The 15762-nt window shown below is 38.0% G+C and overlaps 46 non-coding genes across 46 annotated transcripts; all 46 read left to right on the top strand.

Moving 5' to 3' along the window:
- Positions 1-43: 43 nt before the first annotated feature.
- trnaa-ugc (transfer RNA alanine (anticodon UGC)) lies at positions 44-115 on the top strand. The gene has a single exon. It is a non-coding gene; the product is annotated as a tRNA-Ala (tRNA).
- Positions 116-274: 159 nt separating this feature from the next.
- trnas-uga (transfer RNA serine (anticodon UGA)) lies at positions 275-356 on the top strand. The gene has a single exon. It is a non-coding gene; the product is annotated as a tRNA-Ser (tRNA).
- Positions 357-641: 285 nt separating this feature from the next.
- Positions 642-713, top strand: trnaa-ugc (transfer RNA alanine (anticodon UGC)). Its single transcript has one exon. It is a non-coding gene; the product is annotated as a tRNA-Ala (tRNA).
- A 231-nt stretch (positions 714-944) lies between these two features.
- trnas-uga (transfer RNA serine (anticodon UGA)) lies at positions 945-1026 on the top strand. Its single transcript has one exon. It is a non-coding gene; the product is annotated as a tRNA-Ser (tRNA).
- Positions 1027-1310: 284 nt separating this feature from the next.
- On the top strand, positions 1311-1382 carry trnaa-ugc (transfer RNA alanine (anticodon UGC)). Its single transcript has one exon. It is a non-coding gene; the product is annotated as a tRNA-Ala (tRNA).
- A 159-nt stretch (positions 1383-1541) lies between these two features.
- trnas-uga (transfer RNA serine (anticodon UGA)) lies at positions 1542-1623 on the top strand. The gene has a single exon. It is a non-coding gene; the product is annotated as a tRNA-Ser (tRNA).
- A 285-nt stretch (positions 1624-1908) lies between these two features.
- trnaa-ugc (transfer RNA alanine (anticodon UGC)) lies at positions 1909-1980 on the top strand. The gene has a single exon. It is a non-coding gene; the product is annotated as a tRNA-Ala (tRNA).
- Positions 1981-2211: 231 nt separating this feature from the next.
- On the top strand, positions 2212-2293 carry trnas-uga (transfer RNA serine (anticodon UGA)). Its single transcript has one exon. It is a non-coding gene; the product is annotated as a tRNA-Ser (tRNA).
- Positions 2294-2572: 279 nt separating this feature from the next.
- On the top strand, positions 2573-2644 carry trnaa-cgc (transfer RNA alanine (anticodon CGC)). Its single transcript has one exon. It is a non-coding gene; the product is annotated as a tRNA-Ala (tRNA).
- A 159-nt stretch (positions 2645-2803) lies between these two features.
- trnas-uga (transfer RNA serine (anticodon UGA)) lies at positions 2804-2885 on the top strand. The gene has a single exon. It is a non-coding gene; the product is annotated as a tRNA-Ser (tRNA).
- A 279-nt stretch (positions 2886-3164) lies between these two features.
- Positions 3165-3236, top strand: trnaa-cgc (transfer RNA alanine (anticodon CGC)). Its single transcript has one exon. It is a non-coding gene; the product is annotated as a tRNA-Ala (tRNA).
- Positions 3237-3467: 231 nt separating this feature from the next.
- On the top strand, positions 3468-3548 carry trnas-uga (transfer RNA serine (anticodon UGA)). Its single transcript has one exon. It is a non-coding gene; the product is annotated as a tRNA-Ser (tRNA).
- Positions 3549-3827: 279 nt separating this feature from the next.
- trnaa-cgc (transfer RNA alanine (anticodon CGC)) lies at positions 3828-3899 on the top strand. The gene has a single exon. It is a non-coding gene; the product is annotated as a tRNA-Ala (tRNA).
- A 231-nt stretch (positions 3900-4130) lies between these two features.
- Positions 4131-4212, top strand: trnas-uga (transfer RNA serine (anticodon UGA)). The gene has a single exon. It is a non-coding gene; the product is annotated as a tRNA-Ser (tRNA).
- Positions 4213-4491: 279 nt separating this feature from the next.
- On the top strand, positions 4492-4563 carry trnaa-cgc (transfer RNA alanine (anticodon CGC)). Its single transcript has one exon. It is a non-coding gene; the product is annotated as a tRNA-Ala (tRNA).
- A 231-nt stretch (positions 4564-4794) lies between these two features.
- On the top strand, positions 4795-4876 carry trnas-uga (transfer RNA serine (anticodon UGA)). Its single transcript has one exon. It is a non-coding gene; the product is annotated as a tRNA-Ser (tRNA).
- A 279-nt stretch (positions 4877-5155) lies between these two features.
- On the top strand, positions 5156-5227 carry trnaa-cgc (transfer RNA alanine (anticodon CGC)). The gene has a single exon. It is a non-coding gene; the product is annotated as a tRNA-Ala (tRNA).
- A 231-nt stretch (positions 5228-5458) lies between these two features.
- Positions 5459-5540, top strand: trnas-uga (transfer RNA serine (anticodon UGA)). Its single transcript has one exon. It is a non-coding gene; the product is annotated as a tRNA-Ser (tRNA).
- A 279-nt stretch (positions 5541-5819) lies between these two features.
- Positions 5820-5891, top strand: trnaa-cgc (transfer RNA alanine (anticodon CGC)). The gene has a single exon. It is a non-coding gene; the product is annotated as a tRNA-Ala (tRNA).
- A 231-nt stretch (positions 5892-6122) lies between these two features.
- trnas-uga (transfer RNA serine (anticodon UGA)) lies at positions 6123-6204 on the top strand. Its single transcript has one exon. It is a non-coding gene; the product is annotated as a tRNA-Ser (tRNA).
- Positions 6205-6483: 279 nt separating this feature from the next.
- On the top strand, positions 6484-6555 carry trnaa-cgc (transfer RNA alanine (anticodon CGC)). The gene has a single exon. It is a non-coding gene; the product is annotated as a tRNA-Ala (tRNA).
- A 231-nt stretch (positions 6556-6786) lies between these two features.
- Positions 6787-6868, top strand: trnas-uga (transfer RNA serine (anticodon UGA)). Its single transcript has one exon. It is a non-coding gene; the product is annotated as a tRNA-Ser (tRNA).
- Positions 6869-7244: 376 nt separating this feature from the next.
- On the top strand, positions 7245-7316 carry trnaa-cgc (transfer RNA alanine (anticodon CGC)). The gene has a single exon. It is a non-coding gene; the product is annotated as a tRNA-Ala (tRNA).
- A 231-nt stretch (positions 7317-7547) lies between these two features.
- On the top strand, positions 7548-7629 carry trnas-uga (transfer RNA serine (anticodon UGA)). Its single transcript has one exon. It is a non-coding gene; the product is annotated as a tRNA-Ser (tRNA).
- A 279-nt stretch (positions 7630-7908) lies between these two features.
- trnaa-cgc (transfer RNA alanine (anticodon CGC)) lies at positions 7909-7980 on the top strand. The gene has a single exon. It is a non-coding gene; the product is annotated as a tRNA-Ala (tRNA).
- Positions 7981-8211: 231 nt separating this feature from the next.
- Positions 8212-8293, top strand: trnas-uga (transfer RNA serine (anticodon UGA)). The gene has a single exon. It is a non-coding gene; the product is annotated as a tRNA-Ser (tRNA).
- Positions 8294-8669: 376 nt separating this feature from the next.
- On the top strand, positions 8670-8741 carry trnaa-cgc (transfer RNA alanine (anticodon CGC)). The gene has a single exon. It is a non-coding gene; the product is annotated as a tRNA-Ala (tRNA).
- Positions 8742-8972: 231 nt separating this feature from the next.
- Positions 8973-9054, top strand: trnas-uga (transfer RNA serine (anticodon UGA)). Its single transcript has one exon. It is a non-coding gene; the product is annotated as a tRNA-Ser (tRNA).
- A 376-nt stretch (positions 9055-9430) lies between these two features.
- trnaa-cgc (transfer RNA alanine (anticodon CGC)) lies at positions 9431-9502 on the top strand. Its single transcript has one exon. It is a non-coding gene; the product is annotated as a tRNA-Ala (tRNA).
- A 231-nt stretch (positions 9503-9733) lies between these two features.
- On the top strand, positions 9734-9815 carry trnas-uga (transfer RNA serine (anticodon UGA)). Its single transcript has one exon. It is a non-coding gene; the product is annotated as a tRNA-Ser (tRNA).
- Positions 9816-10094: 279 nt separating this feature from the next.
- Positions 10095-10166, top strand: trnaa-cgc (transfer RNA alanine (anticodon CGC)). Its single transcript has one exon. It is a non-coding gene; the product is annotated as a tRNA-Ala (tRNA).
- A 231-nt stretch (positions 10167-10397) lies between these two features.
- Positions 10398-10479, top strand: trnas-uga (transfer RNA serine (anticodon UGA)). The gene has a single exon. It is a non-coding gene; the product is annotated as a tRNA-Ser (tRNA).
- Positions 10480-10758: 279 nt separating this feature from the next.
- Positions 10759-10830, top strand: trnaa-cgc (transfer RNA alanine (anticodon CGC)). The gene has a single exon. It is a non-coding gene; the product is annotated as a tRNA-Ala (tRNA).
- A 231-nt stretch (positions 10831-11061) lies between these two features.
- On the top strand, positions 11062-11143 carry trnas-uga (transfer RNA serine (anticodon UGA)). The gene has a single exon. It is a non-coding gene; the product is annotated as a tRNA-Ser (tRNA).
- Positions 11144-11422: 279 nt separating this feature from the next.
- On the top strand, positions 11423-11494 carry trnaa-cgc (transfer RNA alanine (anticodon CGC)). Its single transcript has one exon. It is a non-coding gene; the product is annotated as a tRNA-Ala (tRNA).
- Positions 11495-11725: 231 nt separating this feature from the next.
- Positions 11726-11807, top strand: trnas-uga (transfer RNA serine (anticodon UGA)). The gene has a single exon. It is a non-coding gene; the product is annotated as a tRNA-Ser (tRNA).
- Positions 11808-12183: 376 nt separating this feature from the next.
- On the top strand, positions 12184-12255 carry trnaa-cgc (transfer RNA alanine (anticodon CGC)). Its single transcript has one exon. It is a non-coding gene; the product is annotated as a tRNA-Ala (tRNA).
- A 231-nt stretch (positions 12256-12486) lies between these two features.
- Positions 12487-12568, top strand: trnas-uga (transfer RNA serine (anticodon UGA)). The gene has a single exon. It is a non-coding gene; the product is annotated as a tRNA-Ser (tRNA).
- Positions 12569-12847: 279 nt separating this feature from the next.
- On the top strand, positions 12848-12919 carry trnaa-cgc (transfer RNA alanine (anticodon CGC)). The gene has a single exon. It is a non-coding gene; the product is annotated as a tRNA-Ala (tRNA).
- A 231-nt stretch (positions 12920-13150) lies between these two features.
- trnas-uga (transfer RNA serine (anticodon UGA)) lies at positions 13151-13232 on the top strand. Its single transcript has one exon. It is a non-coding gene; the product is annotated as a tRNA-Ser (tRNA).
- Positions 13233-13608: 376 nt separating this feature from the next.
- Positions 13609-13680, top strand: trnaa-cgc (transfer RNA alanine (anticodon CGC)). Its single transcript has one exon. It is a non-coding gene; the product is annotated as a tRNA-Ala (tRNA).
- Positions 13681-13911: 231 nt separating this feature from the next.
- trnas-uga (transfer RNA serine (anticodon UGA)) lies at positions 13912-13993 on the top strand. Its single transcript has one exon. It is a non-coding gene; the product is annotated as a tRNA-Ser (tRNA).
- Positions 13994-14369: 376 nt separating this feature from the next.
- trnaa-cgc (transfer RNA alanine (anticodon CGC)) lies at positions 14370-14441 on the top strand. The gene has a single exon. It is a non-coding gene; the product is annotated as a tRNA-Ala (tRNA).
- A 231-nt stretch (positions 14442-14672) lies between these two features.
- trnas-uga (transfer RNA serine (anticodon UGA)) lies at positions 14673-14754 on the top strand. Its single transcript has one exon. It is a non-coding gene; the product is annotated as a tRNA-Ser (tRNA).
- Positions 14755-15130: 376 nt separating this feature from the next.
- Positions 15131-15202, top strand: trnaa-cgc (transfer RNA alanine (anticodon CGC)). The gene has a single exon. It is a non-coding gene; the product is annotated as a tRNA-Ala (tRNA).
- A 293-nt stretch (positions 15203-15495) lies between these two features.
- Positions 15496-15577, top strand: trnas-uga (transfer RNA serine (anticodon UGA)). The gene has a single exon. It is a non-coding gene; the product is annotated as a tRNA-Ser (tRNA).
- Positions 15578-15762: the final 185 nt, after the last annotated feature.

The following is a 15762-nucleotide window of genomic DNA, read 5'->3' as shown; positions in this document are numbered from 1 at the left end:
TACATATATATCACCAAAAAAAGTAAATTCTCTAGTTTTTACAGGGGATGTAGCTCAGTGGTAGAGCGCATGCTTTGCATGTATGAGGTCCTGGGTTCAATCCCCAGCATCTCCATTAGATATTATGCTCACATTTCAGTTGATTAAAACAATTCATGGGAAAGTTTAAATTTCGAGACGAAGAACCAAAAATGTGCTCTTTCTAATTCTCTATTCTAGCGCTTAGTCAATTATTATTTTTTCCAAATAGTCAATTTTCTGCTAAAAGTCCCGTGTTGTTGTGGCCGAGAGTTTAAGGCGATGGACTTGAAATCCATTGGGGTTCCCCCGCGCAGGTTCGAATCCTGCCAGCAACGAATTCATTTTTACCATTATCTCGTCCCACCATTGAGTGATATGGTATTCTGCCTAGGTCAACGTGTTCTGTTCTACTTGCAAACTCAAAACAACAAGAATCTGTTTAATGTGGTATAATGCGACTCACAAGATCGATTTCAGACCGTCATAGTAAGTTTTGGCTTTGGGAAGGTCTCTATTTATTCTTTTCTCCTCATAGTTCTTCTATAGTAAGTGAATAAATATATAAATAAATATACATACATATATATCACCAAAAAAAAGTAAATTCTCTAGTTTTTACAGGGGATGTAGCTCAGTGGTAGAGCGCATGCTTTGCATGTATGAGGTCCTGGGTTCAATCCCCAGCATCTCCATTAGATATTATGCTCACATTTCAGTTGATTAAAACAATTCATGGGAAAGTTTAAATTTCGAGACAAAGAACCAACAAGGGAATGGAGAATCCATGTGTTGTTTAGTAAGTAGAGTTTAGATGTTTACCCATTCAAGTGTGTTCCACAAATGTGCTCTTTCTAATTCTCTATTCTAGCGCTTAGTCAATTATTATTTTTTCCAAATAGTCAATTTTCTGCTGAAAGTCCCGTGTTGTTGTGGCCGAGAGGTTAAGGCGATGGACTTGAAATCCATTGGGGTTCCCCCGCGCAGGTTCGAATCCTGCCAGCAACGAATTCATTTTTACCACTATCTCGTCCCACCATTGAGTGATATGGTATTCTGCCTAGGTCAACGTGTTCTGTTCTACTTGCAAACTCAAAACAACAAGAATCTGTTTAATGTGGTATAATGCGACTCACAAGATCGGTTTCAGACTGTCATAGTAAGTTTTGGCTTTGGGAAGGTCTCTATTTATTCTTTTCTCCTCATAGTTCTTCTATAGTAAGTGAATAAATATATAAATAAATATACATACATATATATCACCAAAAAAAGTAAATTCTCTAGTTTTTACAGGGGATGTAGCTCAGTGGTAGAGCGCATGCTTTGCATGTATGAGGTCCTGGGTTCAATCCCCAGCATCTCCATTAGATATTATGCTCACATTTCAGTTGATTAAAACAATTCATGGGAAAGTTTAAATTTCGAGACGAAGAACCAAAAATGTGCTCTTTCTAATTCTCTATTCTAGCGCTTAGTCAATTATTATTTTTTCCAAATAGTCAATTTTCTGCTAAAAGTCCCGTGTTGTTGTGGCCGAGAGTTTAGGGCGATGGACTTGAAATCCATTGGGGTTCCCCCGCGTAGGTTCGAATCCTGCCAGCAACGAATTCATTTTTACCACTATCTCGTCCCACCATTGAGTGATATGGTATTCTGCCTAGGTCAACGTGTTCTGTTCTACTTGCAAACTCAAAACAACAAGAATCTGTTTAATGTGGTATAATGCGACTCACAAGATCGATTTCAGACTGTCATAGTAAGTTTTGGCTTTGGGAAGGTCTCTATTTATTCTTTTCTCCTCATAGTTCTTCTATAGTAAGTGAATAAATATATAAATAAATATACATACATATATATCACCAAAAAAAAGTAAATTCTCTAGTTTTTACAGGGGATGTAGCTCAGTGGTAGAGCGCATGCTTTGCATGTATGAGGTCCTGGGTTCAATCCCCAGCATCTCCATTAGATATTATGCTCACATTTCAGTTGATTAAAACAATTCATGGGAAAGTTTAAATTTCGAGACAAAGAACCAACAAGGGAATGGAGAATCCATGTGTTGTTTAGTAAGTAGAGTTTAGATGTTTACCCATTCAAGTGTGTTCCACAAATGTGCTCTTTCTAATTCTCTATTCTAGCGCTTAGTCAATTATTATTTTTTCCAAATAGTCAATTTTCTGCTGAAAGTCCCGTGTTGTTGTGGCCGAGAGGTTAAGGCGATGGACTTGAAATCCATTGGGGTTCCCCCGCGCAGGTTCGAATCCTGCCAGCAACGAATTCATTTTTACCACTATCTCGTCCCACCATTGAGTGATATGGTATTCTGCCTAGGTCAACGTGTTCTGTTCTACTTGCAAACTCAAAACAACAAGGATCTGTTTAATGTGGTATAATGCGACTCACAAGATCGATTTCAGACTGTCATAGTAGGCCATGGGAAGGTCTCTATTTATTCTTTTCTCCTCATAGTTCTTCTATAGTAAGTGAATAAATATATAAATAAATATACATACATATATATCACAAAAAAAAAGTAAATTCTCTAGTTTTTACAGGGGATGTAGCTCAGTGGTAGAGCGCATGCTTCGCATGTATGAGGTCCTGGGTTCAATCCCCAGCATCTCCATTAGATATTATGCTCACATTTCAGTTGATTAAAACAATTCCTGGGAAAGTTTAAAATTCGAGACGAAGAACCAAAAATGTGCTCTTTCTAATTCTCTATTCTAGCGCTTAGTCAATTATTATTTTTTCCAAATAGTCAATTTTCTGCTAAAAGTCCCGTGTTGTTGTGGCCGAGAGTTTAAGGCGATGGACTTGAAATCCATTGGGGTTCCCCCGCGCAGGTTCGAATCCTGCCAGCAACGAATTCATTTTTACCACTATCTCGTCCCACCATTGAGTGATATGGTATTCTGCCTAGGTCAACGTGTTCTGTTCTACTTGCAAACTCAAAACAACAAGAATCTGTTTAATGTGGTATAATGCGACTCACAAGATCGATTTCAGACTGTCATAGTATGCTATGGGAAGGTCTCTATTTATTCTTTTCTCCTCATAGTTCTTCTATAGTAAGTAAATAAATATATAAATAAATATACATACATATATATCACCAAAAAAAAGTAAATTCTCTAGTTTTTACAGGGGATGTAGCTCAGTGGTAGAGCGCATGCTTCGCATGTATGAGGTCCTGGGTTCAATCCCCAGCATCTCCATTAGATATTATGCTCACATTTCAGTTGATTAAAACAATTCATGGGAAAGTTTAAAATTCGAGACGAAGAACCAACAAGGGAATGGAGAATCCATGTGTTAATTAGTAAGTAGAGTTTAGATGTTTACCCATTCAAGTGTGTTCCACAAATGTGCTCTTTCTAATTCTCTATTCTAGCGCTTAGTCAATTATTATTTTTTCCAAATAGTCAATTTTCTGCTGAAAGTCCCGTGTTGTTGTGGCCGAGAGGTTAAGGCGATGGACTTGAAATCCATTGGGGTTTCCCGCGCAGGTTCGAATCCTGCCAGCAACGAATTCATTTTTACCACTATCTCGTCCCACCATTGAGTGATATGGTATTCTGCCTAGGTCAACGTGTTCTGTTCTACTTGCAAACTCAAAACAACAAGAATCTGTTTAATGTGGTATAATGCGACTCACAAGATCGATTTCAGACTGTCATAGTATGCTATGGGAAGGTCTCTATTTGTTCTTTTCTCCTCATAGTTCTTCTATAGTAAGTAAATAAATATATAAATAAATATACATACATATATATCACCAAAAAAAAGTAAATTCTCTAGTTTTTACAGGGGATGTAGCTCAGTGGTAGAGCGCATGCTTCGCATGTATGAGGTCCTGGGTTCAATCCCCAGCATCTCCATTAGATATTATGCTCACATTTCAGTTGATTAAAACAATTCATGGGAAAGTTTAAAATTCGAGACGAAGAACCAACAAGGGAATGGAGCAACCATGTGTTGTTTAGTAAGTAGACTTTAGATCTTTACCCAATCAAGTGTGTTCCACAAATGTGCTCTTTCTAATTCTCTATTCTAGCGCTTAGTCAATTATTATTTTTTCCAAATAGTCAATTTTCTGCTAAAAGTCCCGTGTTGTTGTGGCCGAGAGGTTAAGGCGATGGACTTGAAATCCATTGGGGTTCCCCCGCGCAGGTTCGAATCCTGCCAGCAACGAATTCATTTTTACCACTATCTCGTCCCACCATTGAGTGATATGGTATTCTGCCTAGGTCAACGTGTTCTGTTCTACTTGCAAACTCAAAACAACAAGGATCTGTTTAATGTGGTATAATGCGACTCACAAGATCGATTTCAGACTGTCATAGTAGGCTATGGGAAGGTCTCTATTTATTCTTTTCTCCTCATAGTTTTTCTATAGTAAGTGAATAAATATATAAATAAATATACATACATATATATCACCAAAAAAAAGTAAATTCTGTAGTTTTTACAGGGGATGTAGCTCAGTGGTAGAGCGCATGCTTCGCATGTATGAGGTCCTGGGTTCAATCCCCAGCATCTCCATTGGATATTATGCTCACATTTCAGTTGATTAAAACAATTCATGGGAAAGTTTAAATTTCGAGACGAAGAACCAACAAGGGAATGGAGAATCCATGTGTTGTTTAGTAAGTAGAGTTTAGATGTTTACCCATTCAAGTGTGTTCCACAAATGTGCTCTTTCTAATTCTCTATTCTAGCGCTTAGTCAATTATTATTTTTTCCAAATAGTCAATTTTCTGCTGAAAGTCCCGTGTTGTTGTGGCCGAGAGGTTAAGGCGATGGACTTGAAATCCATTGGGGTTCCCCCGCGCAGGTTCGAATCCTGCCAGCAACGAATTCATTTTTACCAGTATCTCGTCCCACCATTGAGTGATATGGTATTCTGCCTAGGTCAACGTGTTCTGTTCTACTAGCAAACTCAAAACAACAAGAATCTGTTTAATGTGGTATAATGCGACTCACAAGATCGATTTCAGACTGTCATAGTAGGCTATGGGAAGGTCTCTATTTATTCTTTTCTCCTCATAGTTCTTCTATAGTAAGTAAATAAATATATAAATAAATATACATACATATATATCACCAAAAAAAAGTAAATTCTCTAGTTTTTACAGGGGATGTAGCTCAGTGGTAGAGCGCATGCTTCGCATGTATGAGGTCCTGGGTTCAATCCCCAGCATCTCCATTAGATATTATGCTCACATTTCAGTTGATTAAAACAATTCATGGGAAAGTTTAAAATTCGAGACGAAGAACCAACAAGGGAATGGAGAATCCATGTGTTAATTAGTAAGTAGAGTTTAGATGTTTACCCATTCAAGTGTGTTCCACAAATGTGCTCTTTCTAATTCTCTATTCTAGCGCTTAGTCAATTATTATTTTTTCCAAATAGTCAATTTTCTGCTGAAAGTCCCGTGTTGTTGTGGCCGAGAGGTTAAGGCGATGGACTTGAAATCCATTGGGGTTTCCCCGCGCAGGTTCGAATCCTGCCAGCAACGAATTCATTTTTACCACTATCTCGTCCCACCATTGAGTGATATGGTATTCTGCCTAGGTCAACGTGTTCTGTTCTACTTGCAAACTCAAAACAACAAGAATCTGTTTAATGTGGTATAATGCGACTCACAAGATCGATTTCAGACTGTCATAGTATGCTATGGGAAGGTCTCTATTTGTTCTTTTCTCCTCATAGTTCTTCTATAGTAAGTAAATAAATATATAAATAAATATACATACATATATATCACCAAAAAAAAGTAAATTCTCTAGTTTTTACAGGGGATGTAGCTCAGTGGTAGAGCGCATGCTTCGCATGTATGAGGTCCTGGGTTCAATCCCCAGCATCTCCATTAGATATTATGCTCACATTTCAGTTGATTAAAACAATTCATGGGAAAGTTTAAAATTCGAGACGAAGAACCAACAAGGGAATGGAGCAACCATGTGTTGTTTAGTAAGTAGACTTTAGATCTTTACCCAATCAAGTGTGTTCCACAAATGTGCTCTTTCTAATTCTCTATTCTAGCGCTTAGTCAATTATTATTTTTTCCAAATAGTCAATTTTCTGCTGAAAGTCCTGTGTTGTTGTGGCCGAGAGGTTAAGGCGATGGACTTGAAATCCATTGGGGTTCCCCCGCGCAGGTTCGAATCCTGCCAGCAACAAATTCATTTTTACCAGTATCTCGTCCCACCATTGAGTGATATGGTATTCTGCCTAGGTCAACGTGTTCTGTTCTACTAGCAAACTCAAAACAACAAGAATCTGTTTAATGTGGTATAATGCGACTCACAAGACCGATTTCAGACTGTCATAGTAGGCTATGGGAAGGTCTCTATTTATTCTTTTCTCCTCATAGTTCTTCTATAGTAAGTAAATAAATATATAAATAAATATACATACATATATATCACCAAAAAAAAGTAAATTCTCTAGTTTTTAAAGGGGATGTAGCTCAGTGGTAGAGCGCATGCTTCGCATGTATGAGGTCCTGGGTTCAATCCCCAGCATCTCCATTAGATATTATGCTCACATTTCAGTTGATTAAAACAATTCATGGGAAAGTTTAAATTTCGAGACGAAGAACCAACAAGGGAATGGAGAATCCATGTGTTGTTTAGTAAGTAGACTTTAGATCTTTACCCAATCAAGTGTGTTCCACAAATGTGCTCTTTCTAATTCTCTATTCTAGCGCTTAGTCAATTATTATTTTTTCCAAATAGTCAATTTTCTGCTAAAAGTCCCGTGTTGTTGTGGCCGAGAGGTTAAGGCGATGGACTTGAAATCCATTGGGGTTCCCCCGTGCAGGTTGGAATCCTGCCAGCAACGAATTCATTTTTACCACTATCTCGTCCCACCATTGAGTGATATGGTATTCTGCCTAGGTCAACGTGTTCTGTTCTACTTGCAAACCCTGCCAGCAACGGATTCATTTTTACCACTATCTCGTCCCACCATTGAGTGATATGGTATTCTGCCTAGGTCAACGTGTTCTGTTCTACTTGCAAACTCAAAACAACAAGAATCTGTTTAATGTGGTATAATGCGACTCACAAGATCGATTTCAGACTGTCATAGTATGCTATGGGAAGGTCTCTATTTATTCTTTTCTCCTCATAGTTCTTCTATAGTAAGTAAATAAATATATAAATAAATATACATACATATATATCACCAAAAAAAAGTAAATTCTCTAGTTTTTACAGGGGATGTAGCTCAGTGGTAGAGCGCATGCTTCGCATGTATGAGGTCCTGGGTTCAATCCCCAGCATCTCCATTAGATATTATGCTCACATTTCAGTTGATTAAAACAATTCATGGGAAAGTTTAAAATTCGAGACGAAGAACCAACAAGGGAATGGAGAAACCATGTGTTGTTTAGTAAGTAGACTTTAGATTTTTACCCAATCAAGTGTGTTCCACAAATGTGCTCTTTCTAATTCTCTATTCTAGCGCTTAGTCAATTATTATTTTTTCCAAATAGTCAATTTTCTGCTAAAAGTCCCGTGTTGTTGTGGCCGAGAGGTTAAGGCGATGGACTTGAAATCCATTGGGGTTCCCCCGCGCAGGTTCGAATCCTGCCAGCAACGAATTCATTTTTACCACTATCTCGTCCCACCATTGAGTGATATGGTATTCTGCCTAGGTCAACGTGTTCTGTTCTACTTGCAAACTCAAAACAACAAGAATCTGTTTAATGTGGTATAATGCGACTCACAAGATCGATTTCAGACTGTCATAGTATGCTATGGGAAGGTCTCTATTTATTCTTTTCTCCTCATAGTTCTTCTATAGTAAGTAAATAAATATATAAATAAATATACATACATATATATCACCAAAAAAAAGTAAATTCTCTAGTTTTTACAGGGGATGTAGCTCAGTGGTAGAGCGCATGCTTCGCATGTATGAGGTCCTGGGTTCAATCCCCAGCATCTCCATTAGATATTATGCTCACATTTCAGTTGATTAAAACAATTCATGGGAAAGTTTAAAATTCGAGACGAAGAACCAACAAGGGAATGGAGAAACCATGTGTTGTTTAGTAAGTAGACTTTAGATCTTTACCCAATCAAGTGTGTTCCACAAATGTGCTCTTTCTAATTCTCTATTCTAGCGCTTAGTCAATTATTATTTTTTCCAAATACTCAATTTTCTGCTAAAAGTCCCGTGTTGTTGTGGCCGAGAGGTTAAGGCGATGGACTTGAAATCCATTGGGGTTCCCCCGTGCAGGTTCGAATCCTGCCAGCAACGAATTCCTTTTTACCACTATCTCGTCCCACCATTGAGTGATATGGTATTCTGCCTAGGTCAACGTGTTCTGTTCTACTTGCAAACCCTGCCAGCAACGAATTCATTTTTACCACTATCTCGTCCCACCATTGAGTGATATGGTATTCTGCCTAGGTCAACGTGTTCTGTTCTACTTGCAAACTCAAAACAACAAGAATCTGTTTAATGTGGTATAATGCGACTCACAAGATCGATTTCAGACTGTCATAGTATGCTATGGGAAGGTCTCTATTTATTCTTTTCTCCTCATAGTTCTTCTATAGTAAGTAAATAAATATATAAATAAATATACATACATATATATCACCAAAAAAAAGTAAATTCTCTAGTTTTTACAGGGGATGTAGCTCAGTGGTAGAGCGCATGCTTCGCATGTATGAGGTCCTGGGTTCAATCCCCAGCATCTCCATTAGATATTATGCTCACATTTCAGTTGATTAAAACAATTCATGGGAAAGTTTAAAATTCGAGACGAAGAACCAACAAGGGAATGGAGAAACCATGTGTTGTTTAGTAAGTAGACTTTAGATCTTTACCCAATCAAGTGTGTTCCACAAATGTGCTCTTTCTAATTCTCTATTCTAGCGCTTAGTCAATTATTATTTTTTCCAAATAGTCAATTTTCTGCTAAAAGTCCCGTGTTGTTGTGGCCGAGAGGTTAAGGCGATGGACTTGAAATCCATTGGGGTTCCCCCGCGCAGGTTCGAATCCTGCCAGCAACGAATTCATTTTTACCACTATCTCGTCCCACCATTGAGTGATATGGTATTCTGCCTAGGTCAACGTGTTCTGTTCTACTTGCAAACCCTGCCAGCAACGAATTCATTTTTACCACTATCTCGTCCCACCATTGAGTGATATGGTATTCTGCCTAGGTCAACGTGTTCTGTTCTACTTGCAAACTCAAAACAACAAGAATCTGTTTAATGTGGTATAATGCGACTCACAAGATCGATTTCAGACTGTCATAGTATGCTATGGGAAGGTCTCTATTTATTCTTTTCTCCTCATAGTTCTTCTATAGTAAGTAAATAAATATATAAATAAATATACATACATATATATCACCAAAAAAAAGTAAATTCTCTAGTTTTTACAGGGGATGTAGCTCAGTGGTAGAGCGCATGCTTCGCATGTATGAGGTCCTGGGTTCAATCCCCAGCATCTCCATTGGATATTATGCTCACATTTCAGTTGATTAAAACAATTCATGGGAAAGTTTAAATTTCGAGACGAAGAACCAACAAGGGAATGGAGAATCCATGTGTTGTTTAGTAAGTAGAGTTTAGATGTTTACCCATTCAAGTGTGTTCCACAAATGTGCTCTTTCTAATTCTCTATTCTAGCGCTTAGTCAATTATTATTTTTTCCAAATAGTCAATTTTCTGCTGAAAGTCCCGTGTTGTTGTGGCCGAGAGGTTAAGGCGATGGACTTGAAATCCATTGGGGTTCCCCCGCGCAGGTTCGAATCCTGCCAGCAACGAATTCATTTTTACCAGTATCTCGTCCCACCATTGAGTGATATGGTATTCTGCCTAGGTCAACGTGTTCTGTTCTACTAGCAAACTCAAAACAACAAGAATCTGTTTAATGTGGTATAATGCGACTCACAAGATCGATTTCAGACTGTCATAGTAGGCTATGGGAAGGTCTCTATTTATTCTTTTCTCCTCATAGTTCTTCTATAGTAAGTAAATAAATATATAAATAAATATACATACATATATATCACCAAAAAAAAGTAAATTCTCTAGTTTTTACAGGGGATGTAGCTCAGTGGTAGAGCGCATGCTTCGCATGTATGAGGTCCTGGGTTCAATCCCCAGCATCTCCATTAGATATTATGCTCACATTTCAGTTGATTAAAACAATTCATGGGAAAGTTTAAAATTCGAGACGAAGAACCAACAAGGGAATGGAGAATCCATGTGTTAATTAGTAAGTAGAGTTTAGATGTTTACCCATTCAAGTGTGTTCCACAAATGTGCTCTTTCTAATTCTCTATTCTAGCGCTTAGTCAATTATTATTTTTTCCAAATAGTCAATTTTCTGCTGAAAGTCCCGTGTTGTTGTGGCCGAGAGGTTAAGGCGATGGACTTGAAATCCATTGGGGTTTCCCCGCGCAGGTTCGAATCCTGCCAGCAACGAATTCATTTTTACCACTATCTCGTCCCACCATTGAGTGATATGGTATTCTGCCTAGGTCAACGTGTTCTGTTCTACTTGCAAACTCAAAACAACAAGAATCTGTTTAATGTGGTATAATGCGACTCACAAGATCGATTTCAGACTGTCATAGTATGCTATGGGAAGGTCTCTATTTGTTCTTTTCTCCTCATAGTTCTTCTATAGTAAGTAAATAAATATATAAATAAATATACATACATATATATCACCAAAAAAAAGTAAATTCTCTAGTTTTTACAGGGGATGTAGCTCAGTGGTAGAGCGCATGCTTCGCATGTATGAGGTCCTGGGTTCAATCCCCAGCATCTCCATTAGATATTATGCTCACATTTCAGTTGATTAAAACAATTCATGGGAAAGTTTAAAATTCGAGACGAAGAACCAACAAGGGAATGGAGCAACCATGTGTTGTTTAGTAAGTAGACTTTAGATCTTTACCCAATCAAGTGTGTTCCACAAATGTGCTCTTTCTAATTCTCTATTCTAGCGCTTAGTCAATTATTATTTTTTCCAAATAGTCAATTTTCTGCTGAAAGTCCTGTGTTGTTGTGGCCGAGAGGTTAAGGCGATGGACTTGAAATCCATTGGGGTTCCCCCGCGCAGGTTCGAATCCTGCCAGCAACAAATTCATTTTTACCAGTATCTCGTCCCACCATTGAGTGATATGGTATTCTGCCTAGGTCAACGTGTTCTGTTCTACTAGCAAACTCAAAACAACAAGAATCTGTTTAATGTGGTATAATGCGACTCACAAGACCGATTTCAGACTGTCATAGTAGGCTATGGGAAGGTCTCTATTTATTCTTTTCTCCTCATAGTTCTTCTATAGTAAGTAAATAAATATATAAATAAATATACATACATATATATCACCAAAAAAAAGTAAATTCTCTAGTTTTTAAAGGGGATGTAGCTCAGTGGTAGAGCGCATGCTTCGCATGTATGAGGTCCTGGGTTCAATCCCCAGCATCTCCATTAGATATTATGCTCACATTTCAGTTGATTAAAACAATTCATGGGAAAGTTTAAATTTCGAGACGAAGAACCAACAAGGGAATGGAGAATCCATGTGTTGTTTAGTAAGTAGACTTTAGATCTTTACCCAATCAAGTGTGTTCCACAAATGTGCTCTTTCTAATTCTCTATTCTAGCGCTTAGTCAATTATTATTTTTTCCAAATAGTCAATTTTCTGCTAAAAGTCCCGTGTTGTTGTGGCCGAGAGGTTAAGGCGATGGACTTGAAATCCATTGGGGTTCCCCCGTGCAGGTTGGAATCCTGCCAGCAACGAATTCATTTTTACCACTATCTCGTCCCACCATTGAGTGATATGGTATTCTGCCTAGGTCAACGTGTTCTGTTCTACTTGCAAACCCTGCCAGCAACGGATTCATTTTTACCACTATCTCGTCCCACCATTGAGTGATATGGTATTCTGCCTAGGTCAACGTGTTCTGTTCTACTTGCAAACTCAAAACAACAAGAATCTGTTTAATGTGGTATAATGCGACTCACAAGATCGATTTCAGACTGTCATAGTATGCTATGGGAAGGTCTCTATTTATTCTTTTCTCCTCATAGTTCTTCTATAGTAAGTAAATAAATATATAAATAAATATACATACATATATATCACCAAAAAAAAGTAAATTCTCTAGTTTTTACAGGGGATGTAGCTCAGTGGTAGAGCGCATGCTTCGCATGTATGAGGTCCTGGGTTCAATCCCCAGCATCTCCATTAGATATTATGCTCACATTTCAGTTGATTAAAACAATTCATGGGAAAGTTTAAAATTCGAGACGAAGAACCAACAAGGGAATGGAGAAACCATGTGTTGTTTAGTAAGTAGACTTTAGATTTTTACCCAATCAAGTGTGTTCCACAAATGTGCTCTTTCTAATTCTCTATTCTAGCGCTTAGTCAATTATTATTTTTTCCAAATAGTCAATTTTCTGCTAAAAGTCCCGTGTTGTTGTGGCCGAGAGGTTAAGGCGATGGACTTGAAATCCATTGGGGTTCCCCCGCGCAGGTTCGAATCCTGCCAGCAACGAATTCATTTTTACCACTATCTCGTCCCACCATTGAGTGATATGGTATTCTGCCTAGGTCAACGTGTTCTGTTCTACTTGCAAACTCAAAACAACAAGAATCTGTTTAATGTGGTATAATGCGACTCACAAGATCGATTTCAGACTGTCATAGTATGCTATGGGAAGGTCTCTATTTATTCTTTTCTCCTCATAGTTCTTCTATAGTAAGTAAATAAATATATAAATAAATATACATACATATATATCACCAAAAAAAAGTAAATTCTCTAGTTTTTACAGGGGATGTAGCTCAGTGGTAGAGCGCATGCTTCGCATGTATGAGGTCCTGGGTTCAATCCCCAGCATCTCCATTAGATATTATGCTCACATTTCAGTTGATTAAAACAATTCATGGGAAAGTTTAAAATTCGAGACGAAGAACCAACAAGGGAATGGAGAAACCATGTGTTGTTTAGTAAGTAGACTTTAGATCTTTACCCAATCAAGTGTGTTCCACAAATGTGCTCTTTCTAATTCTCTATTCTAGCGCTTAGTCAATTATTATTTTTTCCAAATACTCAATTTTCTGCTAAAAGTCCCGTGTTGTTGTGGCCGAGAGGTTAAGGCGATGGACTTGAAATCCATTGGGGTTCCCCCGTGCAGGTTCGAATCCTGCCAGCAACGAATTCCTTTTTACCACTATCTCGTCCCACCATTGAGTGATATGGTATTCTGCCTAGGTCAACGTGTTCTGTTCTACTTGCAAACCCTGCCAGCAACGAATTCATTTTTACCACTATCTCGTCCCACCATTGAGTGATATGGTATTCTGCCTAGGTCAACGTGTTCTGTTCTACTTGCAAACTCAAAACAACAAGAATCTGTTTAATGTGGTATAATGCGACTCACAAGATCGATTTCAGACTGTCATAGTATGCTATGGGAAGGTCTCTATTTATTCTTTTCTCCTCATAGTTCTTCTATAGTAAGTAAATAAATATATAAATAAATATACATACATATATATCACCAAAAAAAAGTAAATTCTCTAGTTTTTACAGGGGATGTAGCTCAGTGGTAGAGCGCATGCTTCGCATGTATGAGGTCCTGGGTTCAATCCCCAGCATCTCCATTAGATATTATGCTCACATTTCAGTTGATTAAAACAATTCATGGGAAAGTTTAAAATTCGAGACGAAGAACCAACAAGGGAATGGAGAAACCATGTGTTGTTTAGTAAGTAGACTTTAGATCTTTACCCAATCAAGTGTGTTCCACAAATGTGCTCTTTCTAATTCTCTATTCTAGCGCTTAGTCAATTATTATTTTTTCCAAATAGTCAATTTTCTGCTAAAAGTCCCGTGTTGTTGTGGCCGAGAGGTTAAGGCGATGGACTTGAAATCCATTGGGGTTCCCCCGCGCAGGTTCGAATCCTGCCAGCAACGAATTCATTTTTACCACTATCTCGTCCCACCATTGAGTGATATGGTATTCTGCCTAGGTCAACGTGTTCTGTTCTACTTGCAAACCCTGCCAGCAACGAATTCATTTTTACCACTATCTCGTCCCACCATTGAGTGATATGGTATTCTGCCTAGGTCAACGTGTTCTGTTCTACTTGCAAACTCAAAACAACAAGAATCTGTTTAATGTGGTATAATGCGACTCACAAGATCGATTTCAGACTGTCATAGTATGCTATGGGAAGGTCTCTATTTATTCTTTTCTCCTCATAGTTCTTCTATAGTAAGTAAATAAATATATAAATAAATATACATACATATATATCACCAAAAAAAAGTAAATTCTCTAGTTTTTACAGGGGATGTAGCTCAGTGGTAGAGCGCATGCTTCGCATGTATGAGGTCCTGGGTTCAATCCCCAGCATCTCCATTAGATATTATGCTCACATTTCAGTTGATTAAAACAATTCATGGGAAAGTTTAAAATTCGAGACGAAGAACCAACAAGGGAATGGAGAAACCATGTGTTGTTTAGTAAGTAGACTTTAGATCTTTACCCAATCAAGTGTGTTCCACAAATGTGCTCTTTCTAATTCTCTATTCTAGCGCTTAGTCAATTATTATTTTTTCCAAATAGTCAATTTTCTGCTAAAAGTCCCGTGTTGTTGTGGCCGAGAGGTTAAGGCGATGGACTTGAAATCCATTGGGGTTACCCCGCGCAGGTTCGAATCCTGCCAGCAACGAATTCATTTTTACCACTATCTCGTCCCACCATTGAGTGATATGGTATTCTGCCTAGGTCAACGTGTTCTGTTCTACTTGCAAACCCTGCCAGCAACGAATTCATTTTTACCACTATCTCGTCCCACCATTGAGTGATATGGTATTCTGCCTAGGTCAACGTGTTCTGTTCTACTTGCAAACTCAAAACAACAAGAATCTGTTTAATGTGGTATAATGCGACTCACAAGATCGATTTCAGACTGTCATAGTATGCTATGGGAAGGTCTCTATTTATTCTTTTCTCCTCATAGTTCTTCTATAGTAAGTAAATAAATATATAAATAAATATACATACATATATATCACCAAAAAAAAGTAAATTCTCTAGTTTTTACAGGGGATGTAGCTCAGTGGTAGAGCGCATGCTTCGCATGTATGAGGTCCTGGGTTCAATCCCCAGCATCTCCATTAGATATTATGCTCACATTTCAGTTGATTAAAACAATTCATGGGAAAGTTTAAAATTCGAGACGAAGAACCAACAAGGGAATGGAGAAACATTTGTGGAACACACTTGATTGGGTAAAGATCTAAAGTCTACTTACTAAGTAGTAGTACTAAGTAAGTAGACTAAGTAAGTAGACTTTAGATCTTTACCCAATCAAGTGTGTTCCACAAATGTGCTCTTTCTAATTCTCTATTCTAGCGCTTAGTCAATTATTATTTTTTCCAAATAGTCAATTTTCTGCTAAAAGTCCCGTGTTGTTGTGGCCGAGAGGTTAAGGCGATGGACTTGAAATCCATTGGGGTTCCCCCGCGCAGGTTCGAATCCTGCCAGCAACGAATTCATTTTTACCACTATCTCGTCCCACCATTGAGTGATATGGTATTCTGCCTAGGTCAACGTGTTCTGTTCTACTTGCAAACTCAAAACAACAAGAATCTGTTTAATGTGGTATAATGCGACTCACAAGATCGATTTCAGACTGTCATAGTATGCTATGGGAAGGTCTCTATTTATTCTTTTC

The sequence above is a fragment of the Pungitius pungitius genome, chromosome 21 (assembly GCF_949316345.1).
Source record: "Pungitius pungitius chromosome 21, fPunPun2.1, whole genome shotgun sequence".
Taxonomy (NCBI): Eukaryota; Metazoa; Chordata; class Actinopteri; order Perciformes; family Gasterosteidae; genus Pungitius; species Pungitius pungitius.
Note: the sequence above shows the minus strand (reverse complement) of the source record. Positions and strands in the feature narration are given on the sequence as shown.